This window comes from Podarcis erhardii (assembly GCF_964252035.2).
Source record: "Podarcis erhardii genome assembly, chromosome: Z".
NCBI classification, from domain to species: Eukaryota; Metazoa; Chordata; class Lepidosauria; order Squamata; family Lacertidae; genus Podarcis; species Podarcis erhardii.
The window spans coordinates 21,969,236-21,982,318 of record NC_138504.1 but is presented as its reverse complement, the minus strand read 5'-3'; the positions used below and the strand labels follow the sequence as shown (position 1 = coordinate 21,982,318).

General features: G+C 41.7%; 1 long non-coding RNA gene across 2 annotated transcripts; it reads right to left on the bottom strand.

Moving 5' to 3' along the window:
• Positions 1–1,435: 1,435 nt before the first annotated feature.
• Positions 1,436–9,362, bottom strand: LOC309334070. Of its 2 annotated transcripts, XR_014152832.1 has the most exons (5): positions 8,539–9,362; positions 7,324–7,744; positions 5,204–5,297; positions 1,866–2,068; positions 1,436–1,516 (listed from the first exon to the last, which is right to left on the bottom strand). It is a non-coding gene; the product is annotated as an uncharacterized lncRNA (long non-coding RNA). The 2 variants fall into 2 exon arrangements; XR_014152831.1 differs by having other exon boundaries at positions 7,324–9,362.
• Between the last annotated feature and the right edge of the window lie 3,721 nt (positions 9,363–13,083).

The following is a 13,083-nucleotide window of genomic DNA, read 5'->3' as shown; positions in this document are numbered from 1 at the left end:
TCTGTTTTCTATCCTATAATTATCTTAACACATTCTAACCTTATTTTTTCCTTTGATACTCTATTAATCTATTTATACTTAATTCCTTATAACATTTCTACTAAAGCCATATAACTTCATTCCAACATTTTTCTAACATTCATTAATTTTGCAATATTTCCGTAAATAATCTTTAAATTTTTTCCAGTCTTCTTCCACCGACTCTTCTCCCTGATCTCGGATTCTGCCAGTCATTTCCGCCAGTTCCATATAGTCCATCAACTTCATCTGCCATTCTTCCCAGGTGGGTAAATCTTGTGTCTTCCAATACTTCACAATGAGTATTCTTGCTGCTGTTGTTGCATACATGAAAAATGTTCTATCCTTCTTTGACACCAATTGGCCGACCATGCCCAGGAGAAAGGCCTCTGGTTTCTTCAGGAAGGTATATTTGAATACCTTTTTCATTTCGTTATAAATCATCTCCCAGAATGTCTTAATCCTCGGGCATGTCCACCAAAGGTGAAAGAATGTACCTTCAATCTCATTACATTTCCAACATTTATTATCGGGCAAATGGTAGATTTTTGCAAGCTTGACTGGTGTCATGTACCACCTATAAATCATTTTCATTAAGTTTTCTCTTAGGGCATTACATGCCATAAATTTCATACCTGTGGTCCATAACTGTTCCCAGTCAGCCATCATTATGTTATGTCCAACATCTTGTGCCCATTTAATCATAACTGATTTCACCATTTCATCCTGAGTGTTCCATTTCAACAGCAAGTTATACATTCTTGACAAATTCTTGATATTTGAGTCTAACAATTCTGTTTCCAATTTTGATTTTTCCACCTGGAAGCCAACTTTTTTATCCAAATTGTATGCCTCCATTATTTGATAATAATGGAGCCAGTCTCGCACTTTATTTTTCAATTTCTCAAAACTCTGCAATTTTATTCTGTCTCCGTCTTGTTCCAAAATTTCCCAATATTTTGGCCATTTGGCCTCCATATTGAGTTTTTTCTGTGCCTTCACTTCCATTGGTGACAACCATCTTGGCCTCCCCCCCTAACAAATCCTTATATCTTATCTAAACATTAAACAATGCTTTCCTAACAATATGATTTTTAAAAGCTTTATGTGCTTTTACCTTATCATACCACAAATATGCATGCCAGCCGAATACATTATTGAAACCTTCTAAATCCAACACGTCAGTGTTTTCAAGAAGCAGCCATTCTCTCAGCCAGCAAAAAGCAGCTGATTCATAATAAAGTTTAAGGTCTGGCAGGGCAAATCCACCTCTTTCTTTAGTATCAGTTAATATCTTAAATTTTATTCGAGGCTTTTTGCCCTGCCAAACAAATCTGGAAATATCTTTCTGCCACTTCTTGAAGCAATCCATCTTATCCAAAATTTGCAATGTTTGAAACAAAAACAACATCCTTGGCAGGTTGCTGTTATCTCTCAGGCATCTGGGGATGCCACCAAGGGTTGCCAGCTGCAGTTTCCGTCTTTACCTTTCACAGTGCTGTGGAATCAAGACAGAAGGAACTGTGGCTTCTTCCAGATGCTCTCCCACTCCTTTTGCTCCCCACCTGTTTTATTGAATAGTGCTGCAGATGCATAATGCAGCAGGCCAAGGAGAGGAGCAGGTGAGAAGGCCTGGGGCAGGGGAAATGGGCAGGATAAGCCATGGCTGCCTCAGCTCCCATTTTTTAGCAGAAGCTTAAGATTTAAAGGTGATATATATATATATATATATATAGGTTATATATAAAGGCAAATCAATCAATCAATCAATCAATCAATCAATCAATCCTAGCTGCTACTGCAAACCTACAAACACCCTCAAACCAGGGCATGGATGGAATCTTTACCCATGACGTGTACTGGAACTGGATCATGCTGTTGACCATCCTCCAGGTTTTGCACAGTTCAGTATCCCCTTATATCCACAGTAAGTCAAAGTGTTCTGCAAGAGAGCCTCTCCTTGGAGTTCTTGAAATATCTGTAGCCTGCTCCACAGCAACTCACTGCAGGGCTTTCACTGTGATGGCCCCCGTTTTGTGGATCAGCATCCCTGTTGAGATATGACAGGGACTTGCTATCTGTACTTTCCAGAAACAACTAAATATATATATTTGTATCAACAAACTTTCCCAGTAGGATGAAAAGGCCTCTGCCTTTGATGTTTATCTTGTGTTGTTTTTAGTTTAGTTGCTATTTTCTATTGTTTTAAGCCTATTTTAAATTGTTTTTATTGTATGATTGCAAATTGCCTTGAAATCTATATGAAAGGTGAACCATAAACTAACATAATGCAACAACAACACTGCAGCACATAGCATAAGCCCCAAATATCCACATTATAGAATTAAAGAGTTGGAGGGGTCCCTGTGAGTCATCTATCCCAACCCCTGCCCAATCCACAACTACAGATAGCTGCCCAAATTCTGCCTGAAGTTCTCCAGTGAGAAAGTATCCACCACCCCACTATCAAAGAATCACAGAATGGAAGAGTTAGAAGGGACCACATACCGTATTTTTCGCTCTATAAGACGCACCAGACCACAAGACGCACCTAGTTTTTGGAGGAGGAAAACAAGAAAAATAATATTCTGAATCTCAGAAACCAGAACAGCAAGAGGGATTGCTGCGCAGGGAAAGCAGTGATCCCTCTTGCTGTTCTGGCTTCTGGGATAGCTGCGCAGCCTGCATTCGCTCCATAAGACGCACACACATTTCCCCTTGCTTTTTAGGAGGGAAAAAGTGAGTCTTATAGAGCAAAAAATACGGTAGATAATCTTGTCCAGCCCCCTGCAATGCAGGCATCTTTTCGCCCAATCATATAATTGGCTTCATTGTCAAACTGCTCTTACTATCAATATATTTCTCCTACTGTTGAACAAAAATCAATGTATGGCCATTGAATCTGATCCTGCCCTCTGATCTTTGCCCTAGTACTTCCAAACATTTTGGACTACAACTCCCATCAACCCTAGCCAACACAGCTGTCCAAAAACATCTAGAGAACACAAGGTTTGGGAAGGCTGTTCCAGGTACACAAAACGTCCCATGAACAGCCATGGAACTGATGGGTGTCCAAAAGCATCTGGAAGGCACAAGCTGGTAAAGGCTGGTCTACAGATAGAGGTCATAGAGTTAGGTCAATAGTTTTTAAAATATGCCTTACGCCCTTTACCAAAAGTTGCTAGGTGGCTTATGACAATAATATATGCAATTAGAAAATCAATTAAAACAAGATACAGTCATAAAGCACAAACAAGAAAAAAAGGTGTGTGGTTTTAAATAGAAAAAATATTTAAAACAATTCCAAACATAAAAAAACATAAAAACAATACTAACATTTAACAACAATACTATACATAAAAAGCAGTTAAAATTGATTCCAATACAGATGTAGACTGGGATAATGGTTGAAGTCTAGGGATTCTTCCATGCATAAACTGATAGTTGGATTGTTTCCTTAAAAATGTAGAGTTTTTTAAGGGGCAAACAGGCATGCCCCTACATTTACCAATAGCTGTGTTTAATGAGATGTCTCCCACCTATTCCAGTCTGTCATCAATAATTATTCTGATTTGTAATGAATAGACATTTTTCAAGCATGGCAGTTTTCATGACATTGCAGTTTCAGAACAACCCATCCCAGTTTGATGAGCTCTTCTCCCAAGACACACAATCACAGCAATGATAGTGTCACAAGTGCCCTCGCCTGGCGCAAGGATACTTTGTTTTCGGGGGCACCCTTGTAATGAGAAACAAAACCATAGATTCCCCAGACAGATCCCTTTTACTGTCACCAAGTGAGCACCTGCCTTTTTTAATCCTCTTATATGTTATACAATAGTTTCTATCAACAAACCAAGCTTTCACAAGGAGTATGCACCTGTTGCCCAAACTTTCTCATTTAGGCTGAGCCTCTATACCAATCTTCTTGGGAGTAAATGCCATTGTTGTTTTTTTAAAAAAAATTATTAGGAAATTAAACAAAATATATTATCTTAAAACATATCATCCTTAATCCCCCCCCATTTTTCTCCCCCTCCCTCCCATAACCCCCCCCCTTCCCACCCACCCCGACTTCCCTCAGTTCCAGTCTCTGGTTTCTCTATAAATGCTGTTCTCTGCATGTTACAAAATTGTATAAATCCTTGATTTGTATGGTAGTTATTTTCAATAAAATGTTTGTGAGTGTTTATTCAAAACCTGCCAAGGAGTCCAATTCACTTTGTTGCATCTTTAAATACTTTGTACAAGGTTCCCATTCATCTTTAAAGTCACAGTTATCCTTGTCCCATAGCTTATGTGTCAATTTTGCCAATTCTGTGTAGTCCATCAGTTTCTCTTGCCATAATTCTTTAGTCGGGATTTCCTCAGTCTCCCATCTTTGTGCTATTAAGACTCTCGCAGCCATTGTCGCATACATGAAGATGTTTTTCAACTTCTTTGGCAGGTCTTTTCCTACAATCCCTAACAGAAATGCTTCAGGTTTTTAAACAAATGTTAGATGGAACATTTTCTTCAATTCATTGTATATCATTTCCCAATTTTTAAAAATCTCATTACAGTCCCACCACATATGGTAAAATGTCCCCTCCTTTTCTTTACACTTCCAACACATATTTGAGCTTGTTTTATACATTTTTCCTAATTGCACTGGTGTCATATACCATCTATACATCATCTTCATATAATTTTCTTTCAACAAAGAACAATCTGTAAATTTTAAATCGGTTTTCCATAACCTTTCCCAATCTTCCATCATAATATTATGACCTATATCTTGTGCTCATTTGATCATGACTGATTTTACCTCTTCATCTTTCGTCTCCCATTCTAGTAGTGTACTGTATGCGGCCTTCAGTAGTTTCACGGGAGTAAATGCCATTGAACCCAGTGGGGCTTCCCCCTGAGTAGACATGTAGGATTGCACTGTTAGAACCGATTGTTAATTTTTAGAGTAGGTTTGTTGATATCCACTGTGTGTTATGTTCTTTATTGGGTTATAGCCAATGCCACACAAGCAGACTTCTGCTCATGCCATGGGACTTCCCCTTCCTCTCCTCCTCCCACAGAATCCCACAAATTAGCTCTCTGTAGCAGATTTGGAGGTGCAGGGCTGTAGGGAGAGGAGAAATCCATTCCACAGACAGACAGAGGTTGCTGAAGAAACCACATTAATTGTTATTACCTTGCTCCTAGGTGAGAGAGATGGGAGCAGCAAGGCTCAGGTTGGGTGGTGAAGGTTAACCTGCCTTCCAAATGAGAGGTGGAATGCTAGGGAGCTGCATTTGGGGACAAGAACATGAACACAGCTCATGAATGCACATTTATTATTATTTATTGAATTTATATCCCGCTTTTCTCCCAAGCTGGGATTCAAGGCAGCTAACTCCATTTAAAATTAACATTATAAAATGCAAAGTAATAAAAAATAAACTAGTCATAGAGATCCTTTAGCTGTAATTCCTGCATCGCAGGGAGCTGAACTAGATGACCCTTGGGGTCCCTTCCAACTCTTCTGGTTCTATGATTCTATGACAAACAGTAATTGAAATACATCAGAACACATTTAGAATAAGAAATTACAGTTTGCCCTGACAGCAGCCCAGCGGTAAGCACTGTCTGCACCTTTGTTTTCAAAGGCCTGCCTGAGCAATAAGCAGTTCACCTGTAAGCTGCCTTAAGTCCCTGTCAGGGAAAAAGGCAAGATATAAATGAATGAATGCATCAGCTGCCTGTTCCTAGGGTTGGTTGTAAGCTGAGCTGCAGAAGGACACTGGAACTAAGGGGTGGCACAATATAATTAATGGAAAAGATTTGCTTCACAGAATCATAGAATTGTATAGATGGAAGGGACCATGAGGGTCATCTGGTCCAACCCCTTGCAATGCAGGAATCTTTTGCCCAATGTGGGGCTCAAACTTATGACCCCAGGATTAAGAGTCTTGTGCTCTACCAACTGAACTATGCATGTGTTATTGGTTATATCCTGGGCACAGAAGCCCTGGGAGGCAAACATGATTAGCATGTGTAGCATCAGAGAGGGAGCAGGGGGCCAAGAACCCCGATGAGGAGTGTGGCCTGGGGACATGTGTGAGGGCCATGATGTTGTTGTTGTTTAGTCGTTTAGTCGTGTCTGAATCTTCGTGACCCCATGGACCAGAGCACGCCAGGCACTCCTGTCTTCCACTGCCTCCCGCAGTTTGGTCAAACTCATGCTGGTAGCTTCGAGAACACTATCCAGCTATAGGTAAAGGTAAAGGGACCCCTGACCATTAGGTCCAGTCGTGACCGCCTCTGGGATTGCAGCGCTCATCTCGCTTTACTGGCCGAGGGAGCTGGTGTACAGCTTCTGGGTCATGTGGCCAGCATGACTAAGCCGTTTCTGGCGAACCAGAGCAGCGCATGGAAACACTGTTTACCTTCCTGCCAGAGCGGTACCTATTTATCTACTAGCACTTTGACGTGCTTTCGAACTGCTAGGTTGGCAGGAGCAGGGACTGAGCAACCGGAGCTCACCCCGTCACGGGGATTCGAACCACCGACCTTCTGATTGGCAAGTCCTAGGCTCTGTGGTTTAACCCACAGGGCCACCCACATCCACTATCCAGCCATATAGCTATACAAATGAAAGTCTAAAATGTGCTGGAAATGTAAAGAAAAAGAAAAAGAGGGTATTTTTTATCATATGTGGTGGTCATATAAGATGATAAAATACTTCTGGGATATGATATATAATGAACTGAAAGAAATGTTGAAAATAACTTTTCCTAAGAAACCAGAAGCTTTTCTTTCAGGCATTATAGAACCAGAGATCCCAAAGGACCAGATGAAACTATTTATGTACGCAACCACAGCTGCGCAGACTCTGTTAGCCCAGAAATGGAAAGAAGAGTGGCAGACCAAATTGATGAACTATGCAGAGATGGCAAAGATTACAGGAAGAATTAGAAATCAGGAAGAGGAGGTCTTTAATAAAGAATGGGGAATGTTTATAATTTATTTGAAAAGCCGTTGAAAACAATTACATACATTGGTAGGATTGACAGAAAACTTGTAAAATTTCAAACTATGGATTGACAAAGGATTTATAAAAATAGAGTTATGAAAGAGATGTGGAGGGGGAAATCATTACAGTAAGATTAACAATGGGGGTGGAAGTCAAAAGAGATTATATGTTTATGTATTTAATTCATTTGTTAAAGAGGCTTAGGGGCTACCCTTTGCTCCTGAGTACAAGGTTCCCTGTTGTATTTGTCTGCAAATTCTCTCACGCCTGACAAAAGAAACTATAGGAGTACAACATACCTTAACACCAGCTGATCAGTAAGTAGCATTGACTTGGCTTCCAGGGTTTAGTTGATTCTTATTACTGGAAGGATTGCTCCTTGTTGTGTTCACACCCCATCTTGAACCAACTGCATGCCTCCCCTTTGCACAGGGGCCTTTGGTGATACAAACAGTAGAGAATCTGGTTCTAAGCTGGGTAGCACAGTGCCTTTATTGGGATGTCACAAATTAACATCCATATGAATTCCAGTCAATTTATTCATGGACTCATCTCATAGGCAATACCTATCTCAGTGTCTTGATTCTTTCAGCTATTCCCATTTGGGCAGAAATTTGCAGCTCTCTCTGCATCTGCTGTCTTTGCTTGCAGACAGGTGTCTCGTGCTCTGCTGTTCTGATTTAGCATCTTAATGCCCTTTTAACTTATGCATAGGCACCCCTGAAAAATCAACAACACATTAAACACTTGATACTTCTTTTTCTGCCCCCCTCCCTGACAAATCCTTCTGTAGAAATGGGATGTGGCATGATACAGATAGCCAATGAAACCGTTTAAAGATTTTGGGATATCCTCCAGGTTCCTTAAAATGTTAGTGGGGGCTGAAACTGACAAGAGTTATTAAGAGGAAGATGAAAGTGGGATAGGAGAGACAACATTGCCTATGGCATACACACTCATTTTCAATGCCTGTAGACAAAGAGGTTTGCAGGACTGGCCCTGGATGGCCCACTAGAGGCAAAACCAAAAATGCCACCTTTCCCTCCCCCCCTCCACCTCCTTCTTGACTGTGCACCTGTTGTTATGCACCCATCTCCTGTAGCAGGTGCATTCACACACCACCACCTCCTCCTCCGTGCAACAGCTCCCTGCCCACTGTACACCCGCTGTTGTGTGTCTGCCCTCTGCCTTCCAGTGTTGGCAGTGGGTGTGCAGACTGTGGGTGTGCAGTGGAGGAGGACCAGGCAGTCTTTCTAAGCTATCCAGAGCCTGCCATCCTGAGGTAATTGCCTCACCTTGCCTCATGGGTGGACTGGCCCTGGAGGTGTGGCAGGTTTGGAAAGTGCTATGAAAGCCTGCAACACCTGTATGGCAATTGGAATGGCAGTGGAATGAGTTAGCACACCACAGCAGACCATATGCCTTTATCATATCACCTTGTTGATTTGTATGTTTCATTGTTTTATAAAATGTACAGTCCAACATTCAATATAAATATTTCAAGGATGGCTTACTCTATGGAAGGAAACAGAGAGAATAACATCTGAAAACAGAGATAAACAATGGAGTTGTTGGCGTCTGTCTGCCTTGGGAGACCAATGAAAGAGCAGACCCTCAAAGGTTAAGTTAAACCACTGGAAAGCTGCAGCACTTGCTGCGGCTGTAGAGACTGAAACATGGAAAGACATGTCTTATTGTAGGATGTGCGTCATTCGGGAGGAATTGAAGTTGGCTTTCAGCACTTCTGTTGGGATTCCTTCCTGTCCTGGGGCTTTACCACATGCCTGAGACTTGATGGCGTTCTTCAGCTTATAATGACAGGAAGGGACATCCAGCTCTCCCAAGACCCACAGAGTCTGGACACTGTTGACTGCTGTGTCAGCGGCCATGCATTCCCATGAGTACAGTTCTTGATAGTGCTCTGCCCATCGCTTCATCTGCTTGCTGCAGTCTGTGATTGTCTCTCAGAGCAGTTCTCAGCAGTGCAGTTTTCCTGACTTTTCTTCATGCTTTTGTACATTTTGCAAGTGTTGCTACTATCAGCAGTAAGTTGAATGCTTTGACACAGCTTTAGACAGTAGTCATTGGCACATTGGCTGCCGATCTGCTGGGCATCGCTCCTTGCCTGTCTCAGTGAAGCAAGCATCTTCTTGCAGTGTACAAACTTCTACCCTTCCACTTTGCAGCAGTAACTGGCTCAATGCCTGTCATCACATCAGGGGTGCCAACTATGGGGGGCTATGGGTGCCTGAGCACCCATAAAAGTTTTGTTGTGGGTGCTCATCACCCACACCGCAGGGCCCCCATGCAACTTCCAAGGCCTTCTGAGACCTCAGAATCTGACTTCTGGTGCCACTGGAAGTCAGGTTCCAAGGCTGGGGGGCGTCATACTTGACATCATGACATCACGTCGTAACATGACACCATGATGTCATGCACACTAGGCACCCATAACCCGGGGCCCAGGTTGGCTCCCATGCTTCACATGTACGGGATAGACAAGTCCTCTAACTCACCAAGAGTTTGAGACCTATTGGCTACCCTCACCTGGTTTAGCCAGCCAATTGAAGCCATTCCTGGGGTGTGGCCACTATTGCCTTCTGATAGCTTCTAAAAGCCACAGGTGAGAGTTGAGTGCAGGGTGGGAACAAAAGGTGGATGAAGGACCTCAGACTAAAGCAGAGGAAACAACAGAATAAATCAGCATGAATTTGTGATATTAAAACAATCTTGTCCAAGGGTGAAATACCTGTTGTTGTGTTTTAAAAAAATGTTTGTTACCTGGTGCAGAAAATAAAACATCAAACTGAGCCTCTAGGGAGAGAGCATTGCACAAGTGGGCTGCCACAGCCAGGAAGCCATTTTTCCAATTGCTAAATGCTCATCCTTAACTGTGAAAGTGCCTGGAGGAGAGCCTATGAAGATTAGCTTAGCATGTGGGCAGGCTGATGTTTGAGAAGGCCAGGGTTGGAGGACTGAACTGAGTCAGTAGATTGGGGTTTGATCTCCCTGAGCCACTGTGAGTGAGCAATTTTCCTTTGTTTACACATTTTGAAATCAAACCATATGGGCAAAAGTGACCAGAGATATCAGCAAACCCTACTTTGGGCAGGTAGCAATGTCTTTACCTGCCCCACACATGACATCATATATAATGTCAGGTGTGAAGACTAGGTGGGTATGGCTTGAAACAAACAGCCTTGCAGGTCAAATTCAAATTAGGATCCCTGGTAGTCATGCATTTGTATGCCTCTACAGCTGTTTAAATAAAATAAAAAACCCACTTAGAAATGCAAACTTCAAAGGCAATGTCTTCCAACATGGCCCATGGGCTAGAAAGGTCACTCAGTCCTAGAGTAGACAGATAATAAGGGGGAAATGTTATGCAACTCTTATTCTCCCTTGAATCTACCCCTAAAATTTGCTGCCTCTAATGCTGTTTCTTTTCTTTAAAAAAATCAGAGCAAATGCACAGACAACTGTAAGTCACATGTAGTTTTGAGCTATAATAAAGGCATTGTTTCCATGACAAACATTAATTTCCTTTGTCCCTCAGTTGCCTTCCCTGAGGCAGATTTTTTGTAAATTTACAGAGCCCTATGAAAACCGCAAAACTGCTTCCTGGATATGATAGCATGATGAGCATCCACTTCAGGCAATGATGACTTTTTCATTCTACCTTCAACTCATTGGGGGGAGGGGAGAGTCTCATGAACTCAAACTTAATAGTAATAATAGTAAGTATAATAACAATAATTTATTATTTATAGCCCGCCCATCTGGCTGGGTTTCCGCAGCCACTCTGGGCAGCTCCCAACAAAATATTAAACAGAATAAAACTTCTAACATTAAAAACTTCCCTAAACAGGGATGCCCTCAGATGTCTTCTAAAAGTCAAGACCCAAGACCCAGTTAGCATGGCCACTTATGTATACATCACCATGAAAGAGAGCAAAAGAGAATACAACTTTGCATATTCAAGTACAACTGCAAATTTTGGCAAGCCTACCCAGATGTTCAGAAAGTTTGTAGGAGTTTTAATTTGTTTTAGTCTATTTTATGGCAGTTTTAACCTTCTGTATGTTTTAAATTATGGTTGTAAATTTTTTTTAGTGTTAATTTTATTGTTTTATTTTGCTTGCACACTGCTTTGAGGTTTTTCTGAAAACAAGCAACATTGTAAATTTCATGAAATAAAAAATTATATTAAATTTGTAGATACAGATTTGTGTGCCTCAAGGCATATGATAGCTCAGTTGGTACAGCATGAAACTCTTAATCTCAGGGTCTTGGGTTCAAGCCCCATGTTAGGCAAAAGATTCCAGCATTGCTGGGGGATGGACTTGATGACCCTTGGGGTAACTTCCCATTCTACAATTCTTTGATTCTATGAGGTATAATTTAAACAGAAATACAACCCATAGCAGGGAAGACTTACTGGATCACCCAAGTACCTACTCAGTCTGCTCTTTTTCCTCCAAGTTCTTCATCTTTAAATCAGACTTGGACAGCCCTGCAAACAGAGGACTGTCTTCTGTAAAGTAGGACACACGGCCACCCTAAACCCATATCAGCTCATTTAAGCAAGATTTCCATCTTTCCTTCCCCCACTCCACTCCCCTGCCAGACTTGTGTCTGTTTAACAGCACAAAACTAGGGTTGTAATTAGCTCTCATCAGAAATTAAGGCAATATCCCTGCATCCATTTCCCATCCAGTGGGCAAAATGCCTCAGTGTAATCTGCCATTGTTTTAGAGAGGCTCAGAGCACAACTGACATATTTTCCTGATTAGGCAAGAATGAAAATCTCATTGGGTTCCCAGCAAAATAGAATTCCTCTTCCCCCAAACTGAGATAAAGATCTTGAAGCTTCAACTTCAGAAGATGCATAGTCTTCTTCAATCCCTCCTTCCTAGTCTCTAAGTGAAACAAGCCAACGATTTGCTCACCACGCTTTCTTAAAAGCATTAGCTAGTTATCTTTTGATTGATGAGATGGGCCACAATCCAGAGGGCTATGCAAGTATTTCTGTCTTGCCCAAGGGGTTTTTGGAATTATATTTCTCAGACAGCAGCCTGCCCTCCCCACTCCAGTTCTTCATCATACAAACCACGTAGCAAGCCACATCTAAAATAATGGAAAATTTCAAAAGTCATTTGCAATTAGAGTAGCCAGGTCAGGAGCATCCCAGGACCTGAGATTTCAGGGCCTAAACCTGAGACCTAGAGGAGGCCCATAGTGATGTGATAGGGTGATCCCCAGTGAACATCACAGGGTGGGTCTTGGAGATGGAGGTTAATTGGAAGCAGACCTCACCCTGCCAGTATCTGTGCTATTATTTGCAGCCAGCTCCTACCAGGCTGTAGCTCACAAGATGCCTTTCCTCCTAAAGAACTCCATCTGGTTTATGTTTTATTTCCACCTCTCCCATTTTACCCTCACACTGCAACCCAGTGAGGTAGGTTAGGCTGAGAGGCTGTGATTGGCCGAAGCTCATTCTGTGAGTTTCACAGCTGAGTAGATATTTGAAGCTGGGTCCTCCCTGATTCTAGGCAAACACTCACTTCACCACACTGGCTCTCAATTATGCATCACTTACAGTAGTCATTTCAGTAAGTGAATTAATGCTCAAGGTATTCATTCTTAAAATGAAACTAAATGGTATAGGATGTTCTTTCTTTATTATCCCTACAAAGGCAGTTGGGAACATAAATTGTTTCTTGTTAAATTTCCCTGAGTAATTTGCATTTAAGGATTAGCAGATAAGATCTCTCATTTTGACATCCCTTTAATGAGCGGATATTCAACTTTTTACTCTCAGCATTTTCTTTCCTTTCTTCTTCTTCTTTTTTTATTAAAGATTTTCTTGTAGATGGTGTCATCTTACAGTAAAATAGCCTGATTTTACACACACACACACACACACACACACACACACACCCCTTTCAAGCCGCTCCTGGGTGCATTTTTTTGGGGGGGGGGTGGTGGGTTCTGTGGATTAGAATGGCTGTTATGAATTTGACAATGGTTCTTGAAATTCCCCCGTGGAGAGGGTTCAC